The sequence below is a fragment of the Stenella coeruleoalba genome, assembly GCF_951394435.1.
Source record: "Stenella coeruleoalba genome assembly, chromosome: 3".
Taxonomy (NCBI): Eukaryota; Metazoa; Chordata; class Mammalia; order Artiodactyla; family Delphinidae; genus Stenella; species Stenella coeruleoalba.
In genome coordinates this window covers 136035668-136063199 of record NC_137148.1, presented here as the reverse complement: position 1 = coordinate 136063199, position 27532 = coordinate 136035668, and the positions used below count along the sequence as shown (strand labels likewise).

At 39.1% G+C, this 27532-nt stretch overlaps 1 long non-coding RNA gene across 4 annotated transcripts in view; it reads right to left on the bottom strand.

Annotated features, from left to right (window-relative positions):
* LOC307184152 overlaps nt 1-27532 on the bottom strand; it is a 503327-nt gene that overhangs the window by 123666 nt on the left and 352129 nt on the right. For 3 of the 4 annotated variants that reach the window (XR_013827669.1, XR_013827671.1, XR_013827672.1), the window contains one exon: nt 255-587. This is a non-coding gene — a long non-coding RNA (uncharacterized lncRNA). The remainder of the gene's footprint in view (nt 1-254; nt 588-27532) is intronic. The other variant, XR_013827670.1, reaches the window with a different exon arrangement.

Sequence of the window (27532 nt, the reverse complement as noted above, 5' to 3'; positions counted from 1 at the left end):
CGACAAATGAGCTGCATGTGGGAGGAACTGGATGTTTACGTGAGAAAACACAGCTGCAAGGCAATGGGTACTTGGTGGGTAGAGAAAGGGGCAGCTGCCCAAGGGAAGTGCTGAGAAATGGGAGATTGGTGGGCCACAGAGCCCCAGCTTTGGAGTAAGAACCAGCTTTGAATCTAGGTTTTGCAAAATACCAGCCGCAAGTTGCTCTCTGTGCCTCAGTTTATCTGATAAATGAAGAAAATACTTGTACCTACTTCATTAAGCTGTTCTGGCCATCAGATGACAGGACACATGTACTAAACTTGACATCCACCATGTGGGAATCGAGTCATTCGATAGATCACAAGTATTTTGGTGGTGGTGTTCATTAACAGCTCTAGTCATCCTTCACCTCTGCCTGGAGCTGACCTGGTAAATGCTGGTCCCGCTGTGGTAGGTAGGCTCAATTTTGGAAAGAAGATGACCACGCTGATGAGGACTTGGGTGTGGCTCCAAGCCAGGAAAGGCCCTCGGCAGCTCGTGGGAGCGGGGGAGCAATAGGAGATCCAAGACCGCAGAAGCCTATTCCTGCAGCTTACTCTGAGGGCCTGTGAACAAAACAAAGCAAAACCTGGTATGAAGTTTCCAAACAGTTCTCAACTGCTGCCAAGCCTGGATCTGTTTTCTGAGTCACACCGAGGCAGCTTCATCCCCCACTCCTTCCAGGGGCAAGGCCTCATGACCCTTGGGAGCTGGAATCCCCCCTGAGCAATGGAGCAACTGATGGCGAGAGCTTGTGTTCCCAGGGAGGCTCCTGGCTCTTGCCCCTGCAGCTCTCACGCTGAGCCATGCCAAAAGGTGGAGACACAGGGTTGCAATAAAATCCAGAAGGTCAACTCGGCTGAAAGTGAATATTAGCCCCTCAGGTATTAAATAGGAGGGTGAGTCCTCAGACTCTTCACTCTTCTCACATAGAAATGTCTATTCCCTGCCTATACCCGAGCGTAGGTCTCACAGTGATATTTCCCTGCTTCTGAGCCTTCCATGGCTCCCTATTATCTGTGTCCTATAGGATAAACTTAAACTTCAAGACCCTTGAAGAACTGGCTTTGGTCTTCCTCTGCACCCTGGCACCCCCCCCCCTTTTTTTTTAAACATCTTTATTGGAGTATAATTGCTTTACAATGGTGTGTTAGTTTCTGCTGTATAACAAAGTGAATCAGCTATATGTATACATATATCCCCATATCCCCTCCCTCTTACGTCTCCCTCCCACACTCCCCATCCCGCCTCTCTAGTGGGACACAAAGCACCGAGCTGATCTCACTGTGCTATGCAGCTGCTTCCCACTAGCTATCTGTTTTACATTTGGTAGTGTACATATGTCCATGCCACTCTCTCACTTCGTCCCACCTTACACTTCGCCCTCCCTGTGTCCTCAAGTCCATTCTCTACCTGTGCATCTTTATTCCTGTCCTGCCCCTAGGTTCTTCAGAACCTTTTTTTTGTTTTCTTTAAGATTCCATATATATGTGTTAGCATACAGTATTTGTATTTCTCTTTCTGACTTACTTCACACTGTATGACACTATCTAGGTCCATCCACCTCACTACAAATAACTCAATTTAGTTTCTTTTTATGGTTGAGTAATATTCCATTGTATATATGTGCCACATCTTCTTTATCCATACATCTGTCGATGGACACTTAGGATGCTTCCATGCCCTGGCTACCGTAAATAGTGCTGCAATGAACACTGTGGTACATGATTCATTTGCAATTATGTTTTTCTCAGGGTATATGCCAAGTGGTGGGATTGCTGAGTCATACAGTACTTCTATTTTTAGTTTTCTAAGGAACCTCCATACTGTTCTCCATAGTGGCTGTATCAATTTACATTCCCTCCAACAGTGCAAGAGGGTTCCCTTTTCTCCACACCCTCTCCAGCATTTATTGTTTGTAGATTTTTTTGATGATGACCATTCTGACCCTTGTGAGGTGATACCTCATTGTAGTTTTGATTTGCATTTCTCTCATGATTAGTGATGTTAAGCATCCTTTCCTGTGTTTGTTGGCAATCTGTATATCTTCTTTGGAGAAATGTCTATTTAGGTCTTCTGCCCATTTTTGGATTGGGTTGTTTGTACTTTTGATATTGAGCTGCATGAGCTGCTTGTATATCTTGGAGATTAATCCTTTGTCAGTTGCTTCGTTTGCAAATATTTTCTCCCATTCTGAGGGTTGTCTTTTCATCCTGTGTATAGTTTCCCTTGCTGTGCAAAAGCTTTTAAGTTTCATTAGGTCCCATTTGTTTATTTTTGTTTTTATTTCATTTCACTAGGAGGTGGGTCACAAAGGATCTTGCTGTAATTTATGTCATAGAGTGTTCTGCCTATGTTTTCCTCTAAGAGTTTGATAGTGTCTGGCCTTACATTTAGGTCTTTAATCCATTTGGAGTTTATTTTTGTGTATGGTGTTAGGGAGTGTTCTAATTTCATTCTTTTACATGCAGCTGTCCACTTTTCCCAGCACCACTTCTTAAAGAGGTTGTCTTCTCCATTGTTTATTCTTGCCTCCTTTATCAAAGATAAGGTGACCATATGTGTGTGGCTTTATCTTTGGGCTTTCTATCCTGTTCCATTGATCTATATTTCTGTTTTTGTGCCAGTACCATACTCTCTTGATTACTGTAGCTTTGTAATATAGTCTGAAGTCCGGGAGCCTGATTCCTCCAGCTCTGTTTTTCTTTCTCAAGATCGCTTTGGCTATTCAGGGTCTTTTGTGTTTCCATACAAACTGTGAAATTTTCTGTTCTAGTTCTATAAAAAATGCCATTGGTAGTTTGATAGGGATTAAACTGAATCTGTAGATTGCTTTGGGGAGTATAGTCATTTTCACGATGTTGATTCTTCCAATCCAAGAACATGGTATATCTCTCTATCTGCTTATACCATCTTTAATTTCTTTCTATCAGTGTCTTATAGTTTTCTGCATACACGTCTTTTGTCTCCTTTCCTAGGTATTTTATTCTTTTTATTGCAGTGGTAAATGGGAGTGTTTCCTTAATTTCTCTTTCAGATTTTTCATCATTAGTGTATAGGAATGCCAGAGATTTGTGTGCATTAATTTTGTATCCTGCTACTTTACCAAATTCATTGATTAGCTCTAGTAGTTTTCTGGTGGCATCTTTAGGATTCTCTATGTATAGTATGTCACCTGCAAACAGTGACAGTTTTTCTTCTTCTTTTCCAATTTGTATTCCTTTTATTTCTTTTTCTTCTCTGTTGCTGTGGCTAAAACTTCCAAAACTATGTCGAATAAGAGTGGTGAGAGTGGGCAACTTTGTCTTGTTTCTGATCTTAGTGGAAATGGTTTCAGTTTTTCACCATTGAGAACAATGCTGGCTGTGGGTTTGTCGTATATGGCCTTTATTATTTTGAGGTAAGTTCCCTCTATGCCTGCTTTCTGGAGGGTTTTTAACATAAATGGGTGTTGAATTTTGTTGAAAGCTTTCTCTGCATCTATTGAGATGATCATATGGTTTTTATCCTTCAATTTGTTAATGTGATGTATCACATTAATTGATTTGTGTATACTGAAGAATCTTGCATTCCTAGGATAACCCCACTTGATCATCGAGTATGATCCCTTTAATGTGCTGTTGGATTCTGATTGCTAGTATTTTGTTGAGGAGTTTTGCATCTATGTTCATCAGCGATATTGGCCTGTAGTTTTCTTTCTTTGTGACATCTTTGTCGGGTTTTGGTATTAGGGTGATGGTGGACTCGTAGAAGGAGTTTGGGAGTGTTCCTCCCTCTGCTATGTTTTGGAAGAATTTGAGAAGGATAGGTGTTAGCTCTTCTCTAAATGTTTTACAGAATTCACCTGTGAAGCCATCTGGTCCTGGGCTTTTGTTTGTTGGAAGGTTTTTAATCACAGTCTCAATTTCAGTGCTTGTGATTGGTCTGTTTATTTAATTTAATTTAATTTAATTTATTTTTCTTTTGTGGTATGCAGGCCTCTCACTGTTGTTGCCTCTCCCGTTGCGGAGCACAGGCTCCGGACGCGCAGGCTCAGCAGCCATGGCTAACGGGCCCAGCCGCTCTGCGGCATGTGGGATCCTCCCAGACTGGGGCACGAACCCGTGTCCCCTGCATCAGCAGGTGGACTCTCAACCACTGTGCCACCAGGGAAGCCCTGGTCTGTTTATATTTTCTATTTCTTCCTGGTCCAGTCTCAGAAGGTTGTGCTTTTCTAAGAATTGGTCCATTTCTTCCAGGTTGTCCATTTTATTGGCATAGAGTTGCTTGTAGGAATCTCTCATGATCCTTTGTATTTCTGCAGTGTCAGTTGTTACTTCTCCTTTTTCTTTTCTAATTCTACTGATTTGAGTCTTCTCTCTTTTTTTCTGGATGAGTCAGGCTAATGGTTTATCAATTTTGTGTATCTTCTCAAAGAACCAGCTTTTAGTTTTATTGATCCTTGCTACTGTTTCCTTCATTTCTTTTTCATTTATTTCTGGTCTGATCTTTACGATTTCTTTCCTTCTGCTAACTTTGGGTTTTTTTTTGTTTTACTTTCTCTAATTGCTTTAGGTGTAAGCTTAGGTTGTGTGTTTGAGATGTTTCTTGTTTCTTGAGGTAGGACTGTACTGCTATAAACTTCCCTCATAGAACTGCTTTTGCTGCATCCCATAGGTTTTGGGTTACCGTATTTTCATTGTCATTTGTTTCTAGGTATTTTTTGATTCCCTGTTTGATTTCTTCAGTGATCTCTTGGTTGTTAAGTAGTGTATTGTTTAGCCTCCATGTGTTTGTATTTTTTACAGATTTTTTTTCCTGTAATTGATATCTAGTCTTATAGCGTTGTGGTCAGAAAAGATAGTTGATATGATTTCAATTTTCTTAAATTTACTGAGGCTTGATTTGTGACCCAAATATGATCTATCCTCGAGAATGTTCCATGAGCACTTGAGAAGAAGGTGTATTCTGTTATTTCTGGATGGAATGTCCTATAAATATCAATAAAGTCCATCTTGTTTAATGTGCCATTTGAAGCTTGTGTTTCCTTATTTATTTTCATCTTGGATGATCTGTCCATTGGTGAAAGTGGGGTGTTAAAGTCCCCTCCTATGATTGTGTTACTGTCGATTTCCCCTTTCATGGCTGTTAGCATTTGCCTTATGTATTGAGGTGCTCCTATGTTGGGTGCATAAATATTTACAATTGTTATATTTTCTTCTTGTATTGATCCCTTGATCATTATGTAGTGTCCTTCTTTGTCTCTTGTAATAGTCTTTATTTTAAAGTCTGTTTTGTCTGATATGAGAATTGCTTCTCCAGCTTTCTTTTGAATTCCATTTGCATGGAATATCTTTTTCCATCCCCTCACTTTCAGTCTGTATGTATCCCTAGGTCTGAAGAAGTGGGTCTCTTGTAGACAGCATATATACTGGTTTTGTTTTTTATCCATTCAGCCAGTCTATGTCTTTTGGCTGGAGCATTTAATTCATTTACATTTAAGGTAATTATCGATATGTATGTTCCTATTACCATTTTCTTAATTGTTTTCGGTTTGTTATTGTAGGTCTTTTCCTTCTCTTGTGTTTCCTGCCTAAAGAAGTTCCTTTAGCATTTGTTGTAATGCTGGTTTGGTGGTGCTGAATTTTCTTAGCTTTTGTTTGTCTGTAAAGGTTTTAATTTCTTCATTGAGTCTGAATGAGATCCTTGCTGGGTAGAGTAATCTTGGTTGTAGGTTTTTCCCTTTCATCACTTGAAATATGTCCTGCCACTCCCTTCTGGCTTGCAGAGTTTCTGCTGAAAGATCAGCTGTTAGCCTTATGGGGATTCCCATGTATGTTATTGGTTGCTTTTCCCTTGCTGCTTTTCATATTTTTTCTTTGTATTTAATTTTTGATAGTTTGATTAATATCAAACTATTAATATTGGCATGTTTCTCCTTGGATTTATCCTGTATGGGACGCTCTTAACTTCCTGGACTTGATTGGCTATTTCTTTTCCCATATTAGGGAAGTTTTCAACTATAATCTCTTCAAATATTTTCTCAATCTCTTTCTTTTTCTCTTCTTCTTCTGGGACCCGTATAATTCAAATGTTGGTGCGTTTAATTTTGTCCCATAAGTCTCTTAGACTGTCCTCAATTCTTTTCATTCTTTTTTCTGCTCTGTGGTAGTTACTTCCACTATTTTATCTTCCAGGTCACTTATCCATTCTTCTGCCTCAGTTATGCTGCTATTGATTCCTTCTAGAGAATTTTTAATTTCATTTATTGTGTTGTTCATCATTGTTTGTTTACTCTTTAGTTCTTTTAGGTCCTTGTTAAATATTTCTTGTATTTTCTCCATTCTAGTTCCAAGATTTGCGATCATCTTTACTATCATTACTCTGAATCCTTTTCCAGGTAGGCTGCCTATTTCCTCTTCATTTGTTTGGTCTGTTGGGTTTTTACCTTGCTTCTTCATCTGCTGTGTGTTTCTCTGTCTTCTCATTTTGCTTAACTTACTGTGTTTGGGGTCTCCTTTTCACAGGCTGCAGGTTCGTAGTTCCCATTGTTTTTGGTGTCTGCCCCCAGTGGCTAAGGTTGGTTCAGTGGGTTGTGTAGGCTTCCTGGTGGAGGGGACTGGTGCCTGTGTTCTGGTGGATGAGACTGGATCTTGTCTTTCTGGTGGGCAGGACCGCGTCCAATGGTGGTTTTTGGGGTGTCTGTGACCTTATTATGATTTTAGGCAGCCTCTCTGCTAATGAGTGGGGTCGTGTTCCTGTCTTGCTAGTTTTTTGGCATAGGGTGTCCAGCACTGTAGCTTGCTGGTTGTTCAGTGGAGCTGGGTCTTAGCCTTGAGATGGAGATCTCTGTGAGATCTTTCACCATTTGATATTACGTGTGGTCGGGAGGTCTCTGGTGGACCAGTGTCCTGAAGTTGGCTCTCCCACCTCAGAGGCTCAGGCCTGACACCCGGCCAGAGCACCAAGACCCTGTCAGCCACTCGGCTAACGTTTTAGGAATAATCCTTTGAAGAGCTAATTTACTGAGATTCCAGCCTGAAAAATATGATCTCAATCACTTCTTAGCAGAGATGTTCATGCCACGCTCATCCTGGGGCCAACCTGGCTGTTGACCCCCGCCTGGACCCCAGCATAAGCAAAGGAAGCAGCCTGGTCCTTTTTGGGCCCCACAGGAACCCACACTCCAGCCATATCCAGGACATGCAGTTCCTCAGATGCACCTGGGGATTCTATCCCACTGTGCCTTTTCTTGTGCCCATGAGAAAACTGATGTAGTGAAGACAAGGTAGGGGCTTGTTATATATCTGTTGAATCAAATCATACTTTATTTTTCCCTCTTGTCGTCTTTAAAAAGCACAACAAAAATAAAGACACAGATCAACATAGCTATGAAAACTGTACCTTAAACAACAGGGATAACTGAAATAAATTCCTGATGCTGACTTGTCTATCTTGAGCCAGGATTGCAAGAGGCTTGTCCTAGCACTAAAAAGGGCAAATTGGAGCTTTTGTCTTATCCTTTGTCTGGGGGCTAATAGCCCTGGAATGGAATATCCCCCCTAGGTTCCATCACTCTTTGCCCCTTACCCCACATTACTTTTACTCAAGTAGAGAACCGGAGGCTATGGAAGAAGCCTGTATGCCACAGAATATGGAGGTAAAACAACATTTTGTAAGAGGGCATTTGTCTTTTCTCTACTGGGGACCAATTCATGCTGCCCCTAATTTGGTGGCTAAAACCATTTTGTATGCAGGATTCTTGGGTTAAGAAAGACTCAAGTCAGCCCCAGTAACCTTATGGTGTTAGCTATAGTAGGGTCTATATTAGTTCTCATCCGGGGGCATTTTTGTCCCCCAGGGATACTGGCAATGTGCAACATTTGGAAATGACTCGGGGTGCTCTTCTCCAGATGATCCCATGACACAGCTCAACTGGAGCCTCCTCAGGGAGGTCTTCCCTGTCCATCTTACAATCAACATCTATGGTAATCATTTCATTTCATATTCTTCATAGCATTCAACAATATCTGAAATTAGCTTATGTATTTGTATACTTGTCTAAGTCCCTCACTAGAAAGTAAGTTCCATGAAAGCAGGACTCCCTCCTGTCTTGTTAACCCTTACATCCCAGTGCCTAAGGCAATGTAGGCAGTAGGAAACTTTCATCCTTGGTAGATCAGTGAGTAACTGAAGCCACTGTTCCTTCCTGCCCATCCTCATCTATTCATCCTTCACTAATAGTCTAAAGTTCACACCATAGGCCTATGTAACCCCTTCCTGTTTTTGACTCCTCCTAGCACTTTATAACTCTGATTGACTTTTATCTTACTCTGCTGTGCATTTGGATTCTGTGGCTGTTGTGCTGACCTCTCTGCCCTACTGTAATCTCCTCAAGGACAAGGAGTAGGCTTTACTCCTGGATGTATTTCCTGGTATCCTCCCAGAGTCTACACTGTGTAGAGTGCTGCTTAGATATTTGTTAGTGCCTGTTGCATTGAATTCCACTTGGATTGCCCCCCACAGGGCGGACAGGGAGCTTTCTTCTCCTCCAGCATCTTCAAGGTAGAGACACAGCCTTTAGCAAACTAGATTTCACACCTAGTGAATTTTCAAGCAGACGAGCAGTTTTTAAGGCAAGAGACTGTTGAGTCAGGCTACTGTTTGAGCTCCTCTATGTGTATATTCTCAGCAGAATCAGAGAACTTATGAAAGGATAAGTAGAGCACTGCAAAACGTGCAAAATTCCATGCTATCGATGAAATGTGGTTTCTGATCTCCTCTCAACTGCTCTTTTAAGCTGGCCCAAACAATGCTGAGATTCTCTTTTACTAGAATAATTCCACTGAAGAATAGTAACCATTACATTCAAGAGAGTTAGAGCTAGGACGGATCTCAGAAATAATCCAGCCTGACTCTCCTTATTAAGAGACGAGGAAGCTGAAGTTTCAGGAGTGGTTGTGTCCAACATTACACAGAAGTCAGGGGCAAATGTGGGATACCCAGGCAGGCCTCCTGACCTTTGGTCAGTGCTGTTTTCAACTCAAGTTTCATCCCTTTATCTCCGCAGCTCTTCTGATGCTGTCACGTAACATGTTTCTTCCCCCAAACTGCAAGTTTTAGTCTTTTCTGCACCCTGGCTGGTGGAATGGGGACTTGCCTCCATGGTCCGAGTTCAAGGACATCGGGAAATCTTCTCTGTTTCCTTCCTGCCCCCGTCTCCCACCCTAGTCAGTCACTGCTGCCAGAATTGCACCATAAGAGACAAGCTACTTTATGTCTGGACATAATCTGTCTTTAGATCGAAGGTTCAACCTCAAATGCCTATGGGGGCTAAGAAGGTAATATGAATGGTAAGTTGGCACAGGTGGGGCTCTGGGGGGCTGGAGAGCACAGGCCATGTCCAGTGGGCCTAAAGAGGCAGCTGTGGCTCCACTCCAGCCGGAGAGGCCATATCTTCTGTGTTTTCAAAAGAAGCTAGAAACGAGGATTTTTTTCATTGGAACTCTTCTGAATTTTAAGCACTGGCAACAACAACAACAGAAAAATTAAAGTACTGTCTGGCTAAAAAACAAACAAACAGAAAGACCTCTCCAAGCTGGACTTGATCTTTTACATAGGAGTGTGAAGCCACGTATAGATTTTTTCTAATGGATGGAGTTTGGGAGAGATCAGAGAAATAAACTATATCCTCAGGGACCAGGTTTAGGTAGCATCTGCAGGACCTGCAGTAGGATGGGGGGAATGACACACCTAGAGTGCAAAAAACACTGAACTTGCATGACTTGGAGAGTGATTGCCTCCTTCAATTTTGCACCTTGGGTCCCTCACTCACCTCGTCCTACCTGCAACCCTAAGCAAGGCAGGGGTGGGGTATAGCGGAGAGAGGTGATGTGAGTCAGGGGAAACCATATCTACAGGTCAGGCTGAGTGAAGCGGACAAAGTGGTGTGAAGGCCACTGAAGGCCAGTTTTGCAAGCTGTATGATGCTGCTCTGATTCCCCTGCTGTGGAGGCGGCTGGGGAGAGTGTGTCCTGTGCTAATAGCACCACTGTTTGCTTCCACGCTATTGCCAGACCTTCTGGAAGCCCTGACTCAGTCTTGCCCCAAGTGACCTCAGTGGAAATTGTGAGAAAGCAAGAAGCAGCAGTTGTTTTTATCTCCAAACCAAGCAGAGAAAACAGTTGTGGACACTGCCTGGATCTCAGGCCTCAGCCTTTTGACTCTCTGGGAGCCCCCAGAGCTGCTGGGGACCATTCCTGGCAGGTAGGGAAGGAGGTATCAGCTAACTCAGAGGCCTCAGGAGCTTGCATAGGCCTCTACCTCCTGTGAGCCACCTCGGGGGCAGGGCAGACTTGTTGCCCTTGAGGTGCTGTCCTGTTTAATTGTGAAGAAGGGGAGGCTGGGTCTTTGCAGAACACAGCCTCCCTGCCTCCTGAGTGGAGCCCAGCAGGAATCTGGAGGAGCAAGACTCTGAGCAGCTCCTCCTGCTGCCTCTTTGGCTCCCCAGCCACACGCCTGTGGTTTGGGCCCAGCACTGGGGACAGCTAGGTTTGTTTTGGTGTTCAAACCAGGGGGGAGGGACATGATTTTAATATCGAAAAAATAAAGTGTTTTCAAGAGAGAGAGAAGGCTTCCAGTGGGAGCCTTTGAAGGCTCTAACCCCGCCTGCTCCCTCCCAATCTCAGAGAATTTAATGCCTGATGGGAACCAGCAGTTAGCAGCAGCTGTAGGGAAATGAACAAGCAATGCTGTGGGAGTTGGACCAGTTATCCCCAAGATGTTGGGAGGGTCCACATAACCTTTACAGTGGGGGTCTCTGTGACCTCCTTGTTTACCTGAATCCTTGCTGCTACTGGCTATTCTTAATAACTGCAGCACATATCTGGGTCTCCAAACCCTGTGGGGCTGCTTGAAGGGGTCCAGGTGAAGGAGGGATTTGAGGGGATAGGAGAGATGTGACAGCTGTCTGCAAATACTGAATATTGGAGAAGCTGTCAATTGGTAATCGGAAAAAACAGACTTTTCTGGGACCCCAGACTATAATTAGGGCCCGACATGGAGCTAAAGGAGACTTATCTTCCTATTAAAATAAGCAAAACAACAACAAGAAAAACCTCAAGTTTTCTTTTCTTTTCTTTTTTTTTAAACAATCATGGATATCTGCCAATTGTTGTATCTGGTCTCAGTCACCTCCTCAGACAAGACTTCGACGAACTCCTCCCCCTCTCTTCCTCCACTACACTTGATCCTCCCTCAGTTATTCTGTGCCAGCAATCTGCTTGTTTCCCTCAAGTTACTTATCAAAGTCAATAAACATTGCACCTACTGCCTGCTCACTTGTTCAGTTTCTGTCTACCAGTCTGGATGACAAGCTTCATGAGGGCAGAGATCTTGTGCCTCATTCATCCTTGCTTCCCCAGTGCCTAGCATGTGGCCTGGCACATAGTAGGAACTCAATAAACATTAGTTCTAACCAAAGCAATCTACAGATTCAATGCAATCCCTATCAAAATTACCAATGGCATTTTTCACAAAACTAGAACAAATAATTTTAAAATTTATATGGAAACATAAAAGACCCTGAATAGCCAAAACAATCTTGAGAAAGAAGAACATAGCTGGAGGAATCATGCACCCTGACTTCAGACTATACTACAAAGCTACAGTAATCAAAACAGTATGGTACTGGCACAAAACAGAAATATAGATCAATGCAACAAGATAGATAGCCCATAAATAAACCCATGCACTGATGTTCAATTAATTTATGACAAAGGAGGCAAGAATACACAGTGGAGATAAGAGAGTGTCTTCAATAAGTGGTGTTGGGAAAACTTGTAAAAGAATGAACTTAAAACATTCTCTAACACCATACACAAAAATAAACTCAAAATGGATTAAAGACCTAAATGTAAAGCCTGAAACCATAAAACTCCTAGAAGAGAACATAGGCAGAACACTCTTTGACATGAATCATAGCAATATTTTTTGGATTTGTCCTCTAAAGCAAAGGAAATAAAAGCAAAAATAAACAAATAGGATCTAATTAAACTTAAAAGGGAACCACTGACATAACAAAAAGACAACCAAATGACAGGACTGATAAGGGGTTAATATTCAAAATATATAAACAGCTCATCCAACTCAACATTAAAAAAAAATCAAACCAATTAAAAAATGAGAAGATCTGAATAGACATTTTACCAAAGAAGACACAGATGGCCAACAGGAACATGAAAAAATGCTCAACATTGTTAATCATCAGAGAAATGCAAGTTAAAACCACAATGAAATATCACCTCACACCTGTCAGAATGACTATTATCAAAACGAACACAAATAATAAACGTTGGAGAAGATGTGGAGAAAAGGGACCCTTCATACACTGTTGGTGGGAACGTAAATTGGTGCAGCCACTGTGGAAAACAGTATGGAGGTTCCTCAGAAAACTAAAATTAGAACTACCATATGACCCAGCAATCCCACTACTGGTTATATATATGAAAAAAATAAAAACACTAATTCGAAAGGATACATGCACTCCAATGTTCATAGCAGCATTATTTACAATTGCTAATGGAAGCAACCTAAATGTCCACCAACAAATGAATAGATAAAGAAGATGTGGTGTGTGTGTGTGTGTGTGTGTATATATATATATATATATATATATATATATATATATATAATGGGATACTACTCAGCCACAAAAAAGAATGAAATTTTGCCATTTGCAACAACATGGATGGACCTGGAGAGTAATTATGCTAAGTGAAATAAGTCAGATATCACTTAAATGTGGACTCTAAAAAGTAAAACTAGTGAATATAACAAAAAGACTCACAGATATAGAGAACAAACTAGTGGTTACCAGTGGGGATATGGAAGGTGAAAGGGGCAAGATAGGGTTAAGGGATTAAGAAGTACAAACCCTTATGCATAAAATAAATAAGGTACAAGGATATATTTTACAACACAGGTAATATAGCCAATACATTATAAATAACTATAAATGGAGTACAACCTTTAAAAATTGTGACTATGTTGTACACCTGAAACATATATATATATTGTACTATATACCTCAATAAAAACCAAACCAAACCAAACAAAAACCCATTAGTTGATTGATTGAATGAAGAGTGAATGAATACTTCAGGAAGAAAAGAACTCCCTACCACTGGAAAGATTTAGGCAGAAGTTGGGTGGTCAATAGTCAGGGATGCTAGAAAGCTCTCCTTCCTCCTATTTCCTGCAGTGGTAAGTCAGGCTAGCTGCTGGGACAAACAGACCCAAACTATATAATTGTTCAACTATCAAAGTGAGTTCTTTTTGCTTATGCTTAGTTTCAGCTGGGCAATTCTGATGGGTAGGCAACACCTCTCTAAGGGGTGGTTCAGGGACTTAGGACCCTTCCATCTTGTGGATCCATCATCTTCAATACGGTAGTTCTCCCCTTAACTGCAGTTTCACTTTCTGCGGTTTCAGATTCTGATTGTCAACCATGGCCCAAACATATTAAATGGAAAATTCCAGAAGTAAACAATTCATAAGTTTAAATTGCATGCCATTCTGAGTAGTGTGATGAAATCTCATGCTGCCCGGCTCTGTCTCACCTGGAACGTGTATCCTCCCTTTGTCCAGAGCATCCTGCCCATTATCACTTAGTAGCCACCTCAGTTATAAGATTTACTATCACAGTATCATAATGCTTGTGTTCAAGTCACCCTTATTTTATTTACCAGTGGCCCCAAAGTGCAAGAGTAGTGATGCTGGCAATTTGGATATGGCAAAGTGAAGCTATAGTGCCTCCTTTAAGTGGAAGGGTAAAAGTTCTCTACTTAATACGAAAAAAAAAATCATATGCTGAAGTTGCTAAGATTTATGCTAAAAATGAATCTTCTACCCATGAAAATGTGAAGGGAAAAGGAATTCATGCTAGTTTTGCTGTCACAGACTACAAAACTTATGGCCACGGTGCTTGTTAAGTGCTTAGTTAAGATGGAAAATGCATTAAATTTATACACCAAGCTAACAAGGTTTGGGTCATGGCCCAGGAGAGAGAGGGGATGAGTTTGGTTCATAATCCGTCAGGCTGTGCTGTGCCTACATAGGCAGGAGGTGGGAGCAGATCTTTTCTGGAAGCCTCTCCAGTCCCCAGCATTTGTGTTTAAAGGTTTGTGTTTCCTTTTTGTAACAGCTTAGCACGTAAGGAAAAGTCCAGATACTTATCACCTCTCTTTCTTTTTTCACTTTTTAAATCCTTTTTCTTTTGCTCATGAGTTCCCTTAAGCATTTCTGGTGTGTCATTAGGGACAGTGAGAATATTTGCTTAGGAAACCACAAAAATGCCCAGGTCTAACAGACCTGTCTAGGAATCCCAGCTTTATCACTCCCTAGGTATGTGGCACTGGACAAGTGATTCAACCTCTCTGTCCCTCTACTTTCTCCCCTGGAAAATAAGGACAATAACAGTAATACTACCTACTCTGTAATGCTGTGAGTTTTAAAAGAGCAGAGGTATGTATCATTCATGGTGCATTCACTCCAGGTTGTTGTCCCAGGTGCTTTATTTTTATCATCTTTTTTAATTCTTCACAGGAATTCTATGACTTACAGACTATTGTTTGTCCTAGTTTTATAGAGGAAAACACAGAATCACTGAGAGATAAAGCAGCTTGCCTCAAGTCATGCAGCTAATAGATTGGCAACACAGACTTGCACAAAGTCATCCAATTTCAGAGTCCACAAGGTTTGTAAAAGATGATAGCAATCATGATTACCAAGAGGATGATTTTTTTTGGTTGTTATCATTTGCTCTCGAGCCAGTTCTAGGATTACTTATAATATTAGTCATGATTTGCAGAACATTTCACAGTCTATAAAGTGCTTTTGTGGCTCTTAGCTAGATAGTTCTTCACAATGACTCTGAGGTACAATCACTATGGTATCCCTTTGATAGGTGATAGAAATGAGCCTCAGAAGGCATGAGTCACTGGCCCAAGGTCACACAGCTAGAATATGGTGGAGGTGGCTCTCAAGCTCGAATTTTTGACAAAGCTGTTGCCCCGGTTAAATTCAAGTTAATATGTCAGAATGGTGCCTGGCACATAGTAAGCATGATATAAATGTTTGTTAAATAAATTAATTAGATAAATATCACACGCCACTGATCTCCTCAACAAATATTTCTCTAGCACCTGCTATCATCTGGGAAGTGAGGGGGGGTTGTAACTGTGAGCCTGGGTCTCTTGTCCCCCCACCCCACCCCCTCCTCGTGTCCAGTGTCCTTAGGCTGCCTCTTGGCTGGGCTGGTCTGTTTCTGTTCACCTTCCGCCTTGCTCTGGTCTGCTCTTTTTGGCAGCTCCCTATGACCTGGGCTCCTCCCCACAATTAAAAAAAAGATTGGCTTCTCACTGTTCCTGTTTTTCAGGCCTCTGCTTGCTACAGTCTGACGGAATTGTCTTCTAGAAGGTGTTGTTAACTAACAGTGATCTGATGGGTCATAGTGCCCTCTCACATAACTGATTTACAGTGGGCTTCAATTAACCTGAAGGAATTATTAGTGGTGGAATTTCAGGCCTCTGCATAGGCAAGGGGGAGACAATTTGATGAGAGGGCCTGAAGTCACAGCACAGAAACCTGTGAAGCAGGAGGGCCAACACTGCTCAGGGTTTTTACATGAAGTCCACTCTGACTGGAAGACTGGTGATGCTTCTTTCACTCTGCCCTCTTTCGTAAAAGTTCTTCCTTAAGTTGCTTCGGAAGATTCCTAACATTCCTTGTCAAATGGAGCCCCACATGATTTGTAACTCATGTTTTTTATGGAACAGACCCATAAATTCCCAAACAATGAGGAAATAGAATTGAGAAACATGTGTACACTTAGTCAACAAGTTTTATTGAGTCTCTGTTATATGTCAGGTACTGTTTGAGGTGCCAAGGAGGCAAGAACAAGCAAGTAAGCCATGGGTTCCCAAGAGCTTTGAGACGGCCTGTAAAATGTGTTTCTGCCTTTTAAACCTTGAGGGGGAGTTGCACCAGGTGGTCCCCTAAAGTATCTTGGGCTTTAAGACCTATGATCACATGACATGACAACCTATTGCTTTGCTAGTTCAAAGAACTCCTTCCTTCTACAAGTAAAGACATCATGAAAATGGGGTGTGTCTGAGACTTCCAGTCACATCCTAGTATCCCTTCTTTCTTCACCTGTAGTAACAGAACTTCTGATTTATAGCTGGGCATTTGGCTACAGGGGATAAAGACTGTATTTTCCATCTTCTTTTGTAGCTGAAGGTGGCCATGTGACTAAATTCTGACCAAGGAGATGTGAGCAGAAACACGTGTGCAACTTCTTCTGGCCGCACTCTTAAACTGAAGGGATATGCTCCCTCCCATTTCCTCTTCTGACTCTCAGAGAGTGAGGATGTGGTGATGAGCCATCAAGGGCCATGGGGATAAAGGTATACCCTGGGGATAGTGGAGCAACAAGATAGAAGAAGAGATGTAAATAGCTTTTTTTGTTGTTGTTTAAGCTACTGATATTTGGGGGCCTCCATCATAGCACCCAATTAGCTCTATCAATTAGTGAAAGAGTGGAGTTAAATTTTTCTATTATGATTCCTGATTTGTCTATGTATTTCTTTGATTCTGTCCATTTTCATGTCTTTTGAAACTTTTTATTAGGCATTTACCTATTTATGATTACATGCATTTTTGATGAATTGACACTGTTATTTTGAAATGCCCCTATTTATCTCTGGTATCACTTTTTTGCCTCAAAATATATTTAATTTTAATTTAATATAGCCACTCTAGCCTTTTTATTCTTATTATATGCATGGTATAGTGATTTACTCCACGGATGTGCATGGGACATCCATCTACTTTCAACCTATATGTGTCTTTATGTTTGAAGTGTGAGTTGCAGGCAGTACATAGTCTAGTCTTGCTTTTACATACATTCTCATAATTTAGTTGAAGTGTTTAGTCCCATCACATTTTAAAAAATAAAATTTACATTTTAAAACAGTTTAAGAATTACAGAAGAATTGCAAACACCATCCAGAGAGTTCCCTCAAACTATCAGTACATACATAATTTCCCCTATTAGTAACATATTACATTAGTAGCCCGTTAACTTTAATATAATTATTGATGTGGCTGGATTTAGATCTACCATTTCAATATTTGATTTCTGGTTTTCCCTCTGTTTTCTGCTCTTGTTTTCTTTTGAATTACTTTAATTTTAGAATCCTCAATTTCTCTATTGGCTCTTTAGCTATACATCTTTGCATTACATTTTTAGTGGTTACTCTAAAGGACTACAATATAAAATTTTCACTTTTCAAAGTTTGATTAGAGTTAATACTGTGCCACAGCACATAAAATGTAGAATACTTGTGATGATATAATTTCATTTACTTCCCCATAATCTGCCATCTTTTATGGTATAGTTGTCATATATAGTCTATTTACCTATGTTATAAACCCTGCAAGACAATATTATAGTTTTTCCTTAGACCGTCATATGCATTTAAAAAAATTAAGAGTAAAAAACAGCTTTTATATTTATCCAGATATTTATTATTTCTGATGCCCTTAATTCCTTCCTGAAGATTTGATTTTTCCTCTGGTATCATCTGCTTTAAGCTTGATGAATTTTCTTTATCATTTCTTGTAATACAAGTGCTCTGGCAACAAACTGTCTCAGTTTTAACTGAAAATTTCATTTTAGTCTCCTTTTTGAAGAGGTTGGGTATAGAATTATGTCCCTGGATATAACAATATGGATTGATTGTTTTTTTGCTTGTAACATTTTAAAGCTGCTGCTCCCCTGTCTTCTGACCACTATGATTTCTGATAAGAAGTTCATGGTCATTTGAGTCATTGGTCCCTTGTATATAATGTGTTTTTCTCCAGCTTCCTTAAAGATTTTCTCTTTATATATATATATAATATTTTCTCTTTTTATATTTATTTTCCAGCAACTTAACTATAATCTGTTAGGCATTGTTCCCCTTCTGCTTTGATTTTTCTGACTATTTTGAATCTATAAATTTATGTCTTTCAACAAAATTTAGAAAGTTTTCAGTCATTATTTCTTCACATATTTTTTCTATCCCATATTTTTCCACCTTCTCCTTCTGAGAATCTAATTACATGTATGTTAAATCTTTTGATCTTATCCCATAGTTTTCTGAGGCCATGGCCATTTTTTTAGATTCAGCATTTCTATTCCTCTGTTTTTCAAGTTTACCAATGCTTTTCTGTCTACTTCATTCTGCTATTAAACCCAACCAATGGCTTTTAAAAAAAATTCAGGTATTACATTTTTCAGTTCTAGAGTTTCCATTGGGTTTAAAAATATTTTCCATTTATCTGTTTAGATTTCCTATGTTTTTATTCATTACAAGTATATTTTCTTTTTTCTCATTACATGGTTATATTAGCTGCTTTATAGTCCTTGTATAATTCCAACATCTGGGTCATCTTGGAGTTTGATTGTCCTTAGAGAATGATTCACATTTTCTTGGTTCTTCATTTGCTGAGTAATTCTGAATTATATCCTGGATATTACAATTGCTACATTGTGATGACTCTGGATTCTATCACATTCCCTGAAAGAGTATAGATGTTTTAGTTTCAGCTGGAAATTAACTTGGTTAGACTCAAACTGCAAATTCTTGCCTGTGGTTAGTGACAACTCAGATCTTGGTTCAGTTCTAGCTGCAAGATGCTATATGTGTGATTTGCTCATGCATGGTGTATGAGTTAGCCAGACACTAGGGAAGAGTTTTTGCATAGAATTTGCAGCACTCCTTTTCTGGTCCTCTCTTTTCTGAGTTTTGCTCTCACTGTCTAGTAGCTGTGTTTACCTAGTCTCTGTTCTCTAGTTCTTCAGGTTAGAAAGATGGTGGATTTTCTTTGGGATTTTAGCTGCTTCATGCTGTATTGCTACTTAGGTCTCACCTGAGGCTAAAGCTATAAAAACTGGAAATTCTGTACTAGTACCTTCTTTCAAGTTTTGATTTTCTCCAAATATGCCTGCTTTTGTTAATTTTATGGAGCCTTCTGATAGTTGTTTTTAAAAATGTTCTCCAGAGTTTACAGTTGTTGTTTGAAGGATGGTCAGTCTGTTAGGAGTTTAATTTGCTGCACTGAAATGGAACTCTGGAACTCTGAATGTATTAACTTTTTATACTTATGTTTAAAATTATTTGAAAGAATCTAAAAATTCTGAACTTACGGAACATCAACTTAATGGCATATTGTGCAGACATTAAAATAGAGTTAAGACTAAGTAATAACTGAAAAAAATGGTACAAATGAACCTATTTACAAAACAGAAATAGAGTCATAGATGTAGAAAACAAACTTATGGTTACCGAAGAGGAAAGAGGTGGGGAGGGATAAACTGGGAGACTGGGACTGACATATACACACTACTATATATAAAATAGGTAACTAATAAGAACCTACTGTATAGCATAGGGAACTCTACTCAATACTCTGTAATGACCTAATTAGGAATGGAATCTAAAAAAGAGTGGATATATGTATATGTATAGATTTACTTTGCTGTACAGCAGAAACTAACATAACATTGTAAATCAACTATACTTCAATAAAAATCAATTTAAAAAAGACTAACAACTAAGAAACATTTATGATTAAATGAAATTTTCATTATGTAAAATCATGTCTCCACTTTGATTACAGCTTTGTAAGAATTTGTGAATATGTGTAAAAAACAAACGGGAGGAAATGGGAAGAAAAGGAAAATGTTTTATTTTTAATGTATTCTTTATCTTTTAAAAAAGCATTTCTGTTGTCCTTGCAGTAAATTTCAATGCAGTTAAAAATAATTCAGGGAGAGAAATATTTGATTCCAATCCTATGCCAAATTTTGGATACAGTATTGGAGGAAAAGGAAGATGAAACAGATTATGGTACTGGGCAGTGAATGAAGTGTTTCTGGACTGAGGCTTCCAAGAGAGGGGTGGGGAAGCAGAGCCCAGCCAGGATTGGAAACCACATGCACCTTGGAGCTTGGAATTCATCCTCTTCCCTTTGAGGGTCAAGTCCAGTGCCCTCATGGGAAATGTAACTTCCTGCTCTAAAGACAAGTAGCTCAGAGCAACTCCAAAAGTCATAGACTTTAAATGGGCCTTGCAAAACATGGAGATAAGTTTGAGGAAGTGAATTAGAAACATATGGACTATATTTTGCCTGAAACTACACAGAGATTTTAATACACAGAGAAGAACATTCTCAAGAGAACTAGCACATTTTAGCATTCCTTACCCAAATCCCAAACATTTCAGAGATGTTTTTGAATAACTTCTTTAAAAAACAAAACCCCAAAAGCCCCCAAACCCTCCTAGTTCCAGAACTTGAAAAGAAAGTTCTGGATTATTATGTCTCTTCCATAGCTTGTCCCAGTTACTCTTTCTCTATATCAAAGGATTTTCCTGGTATAATACTGCCTCAGAGGTAAAAGGAAAAAGATCTGTGATCTGCCATTTACCACCTCTGGGAACTGGGGGAGTTTATTTTAGTGGCATGAGCTCTAGTTTCCTCATCTATAAAACAGGGCTATTATATCTTCTTTGCAGAGTTGTAGATGAGAGATAATATCTATATACAATGTCTCTGTATAAAATGTCTGGCCCATAGTTAACTTTTGGTAAGCACCTAGCAATTATTATTACATTGCTAAATAAATCTGTCCATTCAACATAGGGTTTTTCTTATTCTCTAAATATACAGTAGTAATTTTTTTCTAGTTAAATTACTATTTAATTTATTGTTTGCATTAGAAGACAGGAGAAGATAAGGATTGAGCTAGAAAATGGGTTAAATATGCTATTTTTACATCATTAGCACTGGGTTAAAATTTTGCCTCTACTAGATATGGGCTATATGACTAAGTTAAGAAATTTAAATTCTTTTACCTACAAAATGGAAACAATAGCACTTACCTCTTAGTGTTGTGAAGATGAACTAAGACAAGGGATTAATCTCCAAAATTTACAAACAGTTCAAGCGGCTCAATATCAAAAAAATAAACAATCAAAAAATGGGCAGAAGACTGAAATAGACATTTCTCCAAAGAAGACATACAGATGACCAAGAAGCACATGAAAAGATGCTCAACATCACTAATTATTAGAGAAATGCAAATCAAAACTACAATGAGGTATCACCTCACACCAGTGAGAATGGCCATCATCAAAAAGCCTACAAACAATACATGCAGGAGAGGGTGTGGAGAAAAGGGAACCCTCCTACACTGTTGGTGGGAATGTAAATTGGTACAGCCACTGTGGAGAATAGTATAGAAGTTCCTTAAAAAACCAAAATTGAGCTACCATATGATCCAGCAATTGCACTCCTGGGCATGTATTGGGAGAAGATCATGGTTTGAAAGGATACATGCACCCCAATGTTCATTGCAGCACTGTTTACAAGAGCCAAGGCATGGAAGCAACCGAAAATGTCCATCAACAGAGGAATGAATAAAGATGTGGTACATATATACAATGGAATATTACTCAGCCATTAAAAAGAATGAAATAATGCCATTTGAAGCAACATGGATGGACATGGAGATTATCATACTAAGTGAAGTAAGTCAGACAGAGAAAGACAAATATCATATGATATGGCTTACATGAGGAATGTAAAAAAAATACAAATGAACTTATTTACAAAACAGAAACAGACTCACAGACTTAGAGAAGGTTACCCGGGGGAAGGGGGGGGAAGGATAGATGGGGAGTTTGGGATTGACATGTACACACTGCTATATTGATTTATTGATTATTTTTCCCTGTTCAGCCTTGATCTTTATTTTTTTAATTTAATTTAATTTTTTTAGAATCTTTATTGGAGTATAACTGCTTTACAATGGTGTGTTAGTTTCTGCTGTGTAACAAAGTGAATCAGCTATACGTATACATATATCCACATGTCTCCTCTCTCTTGCGTCTCCCTCCCACCCTCCCTATCCCACACCTCTAGGTGGACACAAAGCACTGAGCTGATCTCCCTGGGCTATGCGGCTGCTTCCCACTAGCTATCTATTTTACATTTGGTAGTGTATATATGTCCATGCCACTCTCTCACTTCATCCCAGCTTACACTTCCCCCTCCCTGTGTCCTCAAGTCCATTGTCTATGTCTGCATCTTTATTCCTGTCCTGCACCTAGGTTCTTCAGAACTTTTTTTTTTTTTTGGTTCCATTTATATGTGTTAGCACACAGTATTTGTTTTTCTCTTTCTGACTTATTCACTCTGTATGACAGTCTCTAGGTCCATCTACCTCACTACAAATAACTCAATTTCGTTTCTTTTTATGGCTGAGTAATATTCCATTGTATATATGTGCCACATCTTCTTTATCCATTCATCTGTCACTGGACACTTAGGTTGTTTCCATGTCCTGGCTATTGTAAATAAAGCTGCAATGAACATTGGGGTACATGACTCCTTTTGAATTACGGTTTTCTCGGGGTATATGCCCAGTACTGGGATTGCTGGGTCATATGGTAGTTCTATTTTTAGTTTTTTCAGGAGCCTCCATACTGTTCTCCATAGTGGCTCTATCAATTTACATTCCCACAAACAGTGCAAGAGGGTTCCCTTTTCTCCAAACCCTCTCCAGCATTTATTGTTTGTAGATTTTTTGATGATGGCCATTCTGACTGGTGTGAGGTGACACCTCATTGTAGCTTTCATTTGCATTTCTCTAATGATTAGTGATGTGGAGCATCCTTTCATGTGTTTATTGGCAATCTGTATATCTTATCTGGAAAAATGTCTATTTAGGTCTTCTGCTCATTTTTGGATTGGGTTGTTTGTTTTTTTGATATTGAGCTGCATGAGCTGCTTGTATATTTTGGAGATTAATCCTTTGTCAGTTGCTTCATTTGCAAATATTTTCTCCCATTCTGAGGGTTGTCTTTTCGTCTTGTTTATGATTTCCTTTGCTGTGCAAAAAGCTTTTAAGTTTCATTAGGTCCCATTTGTTTATTTTTGTTTTTATTTCTGTTTCACTAGGAGGTGGGTCAGAAAGGATCTTGCTGTGATTTATGTCATAGAGTGTTCTGGCTATGTTTTCCTCTAAGAGTTTTATAGTGTCCGGTCTTATATTTAGGTCTTTAATTCATTTTGAGTTTATTTTCGTGTATGGTCTTAGGGAGTGTTCTAATTTCATTCTTTTACATGCAGCTGTCCACTCTTCCCAGCACCACTTATTGAAAAGGCTGTCTTTTCTCCATTGTATATTCTTGCCTCCTTTATCAAAGATGAGGTGACCATACGTGCGTGGGTTTATCTCTGGGCTTTCTATCCTGTTCCATTGATCTATATTTCTGTTTTTGTGCCAGTACCAAATTATCTTGATTACTGTAGCTTTGTAGTATAATCACAAGTCAGGGAGCCTGATTCTTCCAGCTCCGTTTTTCGTTCTCAAGATTGCTTTGGCTATTCGGGGTCTTTTGTGTTTCCATACAAATTGTGAAATTTTTTGTTCTAGTTCTGTGAGAAATGCCATTGGTAGTTTGACAGGGATTGCACTGAAACTGTAGATTGCTTTGCGTAGTATAGTCATTTTCACAATGTTGATTCTTCCAATCCAAGAACATGGTATATCTCTCCATCTGTTGGTGTCATCTTTAATTTCTTTCATCAGTGTCTTATAGTTTTCTGCATACACGTCTTTTGTCTCCTTTCCTAGGTATTTTATTCTTTTTATTGCAGTGGTAAATGGGAGTGTTTCCTTAATTTCTCTTTCAGATTTTTCATCATTAGTGTATAAGAATGCAAGAGATTTCTGTGCATTAATTTTGTATCCTGCTACTTTACCAAATTCATTGATTAGCTCTAGTAGTTTTCTGGTAGCATCTTTAGGAGTCTCTGTGTATACTATTATGTCATCTGCAAACAGTGACAGTTTTACTTCTTCTTTTCCAATCTGGATTCCTTTTATTTCTTTTTCTTCTCTGATTGCTGTGACTAAAGCTTCCAAAATTATGTTGAATAATAGTGGTGATAGTGGGCAACCTTGTCTTGTTCCTGATCTGAGTGGAAATGGTTTCAGTTTTTCACCATTGAGAACAATGCTGGCTGTGGGTTTGTCATATATGGTCTTTATTATTTTGAGGTAAGTTCCCTCTATGCCTATTTTCTGGAGGGTTTTTATCATAAATGGGTACTGAATATTTTCAAAAGCTTTTTCTGCATCTATTGAGATGATCATATGGTTTTTATCCTTCAATTTGTTAATATGATGTATCACATTGATTTATTTGTGTATATTGAAGAATCCCTGCACTCCTGGGATAAACCCCACTTGATCATGGTGTATAGTCCTTTCAGTGTACTGACACACTGCTATATTTAAAACAGATAAACAACAAGGATCTACTGTGTAGCACAGGGAGTTCTGCTCAATACTCTGTAATAACCTAAATGGGAAAAGAATCTGAAAAAGAATAGATACATGTATATGTATAACTGAATCACTTTGCTGTACACTTGAAACTAACACAACATTGTTAATCAGCTATACCCCAATATAAAATAAAAATTAAAAAAACCACAATATATGTAACTGGCATAGCACCTGAATATAGTAATTGCTCTCAAAACAGTAACTGTCATCATCATCCTATCAATATTCTATCAGTTGGCAAATATTCTTTCGTTTCCTTACTCTTCCCTATCTTAAATATCCCAATCTAGTTAGATATCAAAAATCACCATGTACAATAAAACACTACACACAAATATACTAGATTTTTGGTTTCTTCCATCCTTTTCTTCTTGGGTCAACTTTACTTAATATTATTATTCACAATTACCTCTTGGAAGCATTTGCAGCTATAGTTTGCTGGAAAGATGGTGTCTAACCGCATATTCTTTACAAGTAGATTCACTACTAGTGTGAAATTGAAGGTTTTGGTGACGTAGTGAATGATCATTGAATGAGTCAATTTCATGTCTCTTAACTGAACCCCAAGATTCTCAGGCCCTCATTCTACAAAAAGAGCAGGCTACCCCAGGTATAATTTTACCCTCTGTATCTCCTTGAGAGGTCTGTTGGAAGTAGATATAGCATGTAAATGTGGAAAGGCACTTTGGAGGCAATCTTTTGACCCATACTTATTGATCACTTGCTCTGTGTTCAGTACTGTGCTAAATGGCATAAAAAGGAAAATCTTTAAGGTACAGTCCCTAACCTCAGTGAGCTCACAACCCAAGTAGGATATTAAAGGCTACTAAAATGCAAAATTTCCCCAAAGATTAATATCTTCAGCAGGGGACATTAATTGACTTGGCCTAGGGAAGAAAGGAGGGGGAGACCTAGTGGTGCTTTGCATGAATTATCTCATTTAATTCTTTTAACATCCTATGACACAAGCACTTCATTATCCCCATTTAACAGATGAAGAAGACCCAGAGAGGTTATATAGTCTCTCCTACTAAGACAAAACAAAACAGTGAGCTGAGTTTATGATTGTGCTGAAAGTCAGAGAGAAATGATCCTTCTAGTTTAGGGGGGGAAAAAAGGAGGACAAACCTTTCCACTTTGCCCATCTGTAAAATGGGTTAATAGCTACTAACAAGCAAGGAAAAAGGAGACAAAGTGAAATCCTCTATGGGAAATATATATTTTTTATGGTTAGAATACTATAAAAATGTTACAGTTCAATTCAGACCTCTAGGCTCTTTCCTCTTTTTGTGACAACTTCCCTAAATCGAGTTGGCTTCTAAAAGAGTGCTCTGAATGTACTAAAACATCATCTCACTTCACATAACAAAACACCATGCAGCCTACATGCAGATCATTTTTGCAATAATGTTATAGTGACAAAAATCGACAAGTTTCTTGTCAGAACATCTTGGTTATTAAAAATATATTAATAGCTCATTTTTCAAGATACTGTACTAATTCTGCTCATTTCCTATTGAAACTTATTGAATACTAAGAGCCTAATCAACCAGAAGTAGTGTTCAGTGGCCACAAAGAGTATGCTCCATTAAAGAAAAAAAAGAATTATGACCAAAAAGGTAATTATAATACATTGTATTTATCTGGCGCTGCGATCCTCTAATGGTTGAAGGGCTTTATAATTCACATAGGAAAGGGTTGAAGATGTAAGGTGTCCAAAAGTAAAATTAAAGACAGTGGCAGGCAATAAGGTTTAAGAGCTTTTCAGAACTCTTCAGAAAAGAAGGTCTGCTTAAAGTGCTTTTGCAATGGGTTTTCCTTTTTCTGTTTTCTTCCCTCCACTATCTTAATATCTACATATCTAAATGATCAGAAACAACTACAAGCCACCTCGAAACCAGAAATTTCCACTCTACTACATATTAGCAGTGTGACTTTGGACATTCTCAACAGTTTATTTAGTCCAAACGACTATCAGATTTTAGGTGTCATTCTCTGGGTATCAGTAAAATCATACTGAAATAATATGTCATACCTTGCAGGGGTTGTGCTAAGACTTAAGATTAATGTATGTGGAATATAGGCACACTGTAGATACTCAATAAATTATGGTATTACTGTTCTTACTCCAAATAGATGAGACTTTTTAAGGGTGGGGATTATATTTTATTCAACTTGGTATCTACAGCACTAGCACCATGCTTGGCATACAGTAGATATTTAGGATATGTTTGTCACACTACACTGGAGTCCCAGATCTGAAGCAACGTCTGATCTTAAAATCCCTCTAAGCATCATGTTCTCTCTGGGTGCCCAATAAATGTTTGCTTTTGACTATTCAATAACAACTTAATGATTATTGATTAAATATTGAGCTTCATTTTTACCCTCAAGGATCTTAAAATTGATTTGGAAAAGCTAGGTTTATACATATGAAACGATGGGAGAACACAGCCTGCGATGGATCTTCATTTCTCTTCTCTGCCCAAACTCCATTTCCTCTTTTTCCTCTTTTTCTGGTAACACATCTTGGTTTTCCTTGCTGGAATTGTTACTCCACACTCCATGCTATTAGGAGCTGTTCAGCATTCTCCAGAAAATATATACTATTAAAGAATCTAACACTAGAGTCATTTTTGCCATGTGGAGCTACTCAGGTCATCATGTGACTCAGGCCAGACTAACTGGAGCATCACATTCCTGTGGCTACAGCAATTGACCCAGAGATGGGTAGAAAGTCATCAGAAGCTTGTCAAAAATGTACCCTCTGAACTGAATCTTACAAAAGTTACAGACTACTCTGATAAGCTCAAAGAATATATTATCAGCAGAATACCAGGAGACCACAGGCTGTAGGATGTTCAGAGACTTCAGCTGCTTGAGATGCTTCAGCTTCCCATGGAAGATGCTCTTGGGTTGGTGATGATGGAACTGGGCCCATCAGGCACAAGGTCCTGACAGTCTCAGGAAATTCCCAGTGAGGCATCATACTGTAAAACTGTAGCTTCGCGGTTGCAAAAACTGACTTTAGCAACTCTTGTCAATTTCTTCATTCTCCATGAACACCAG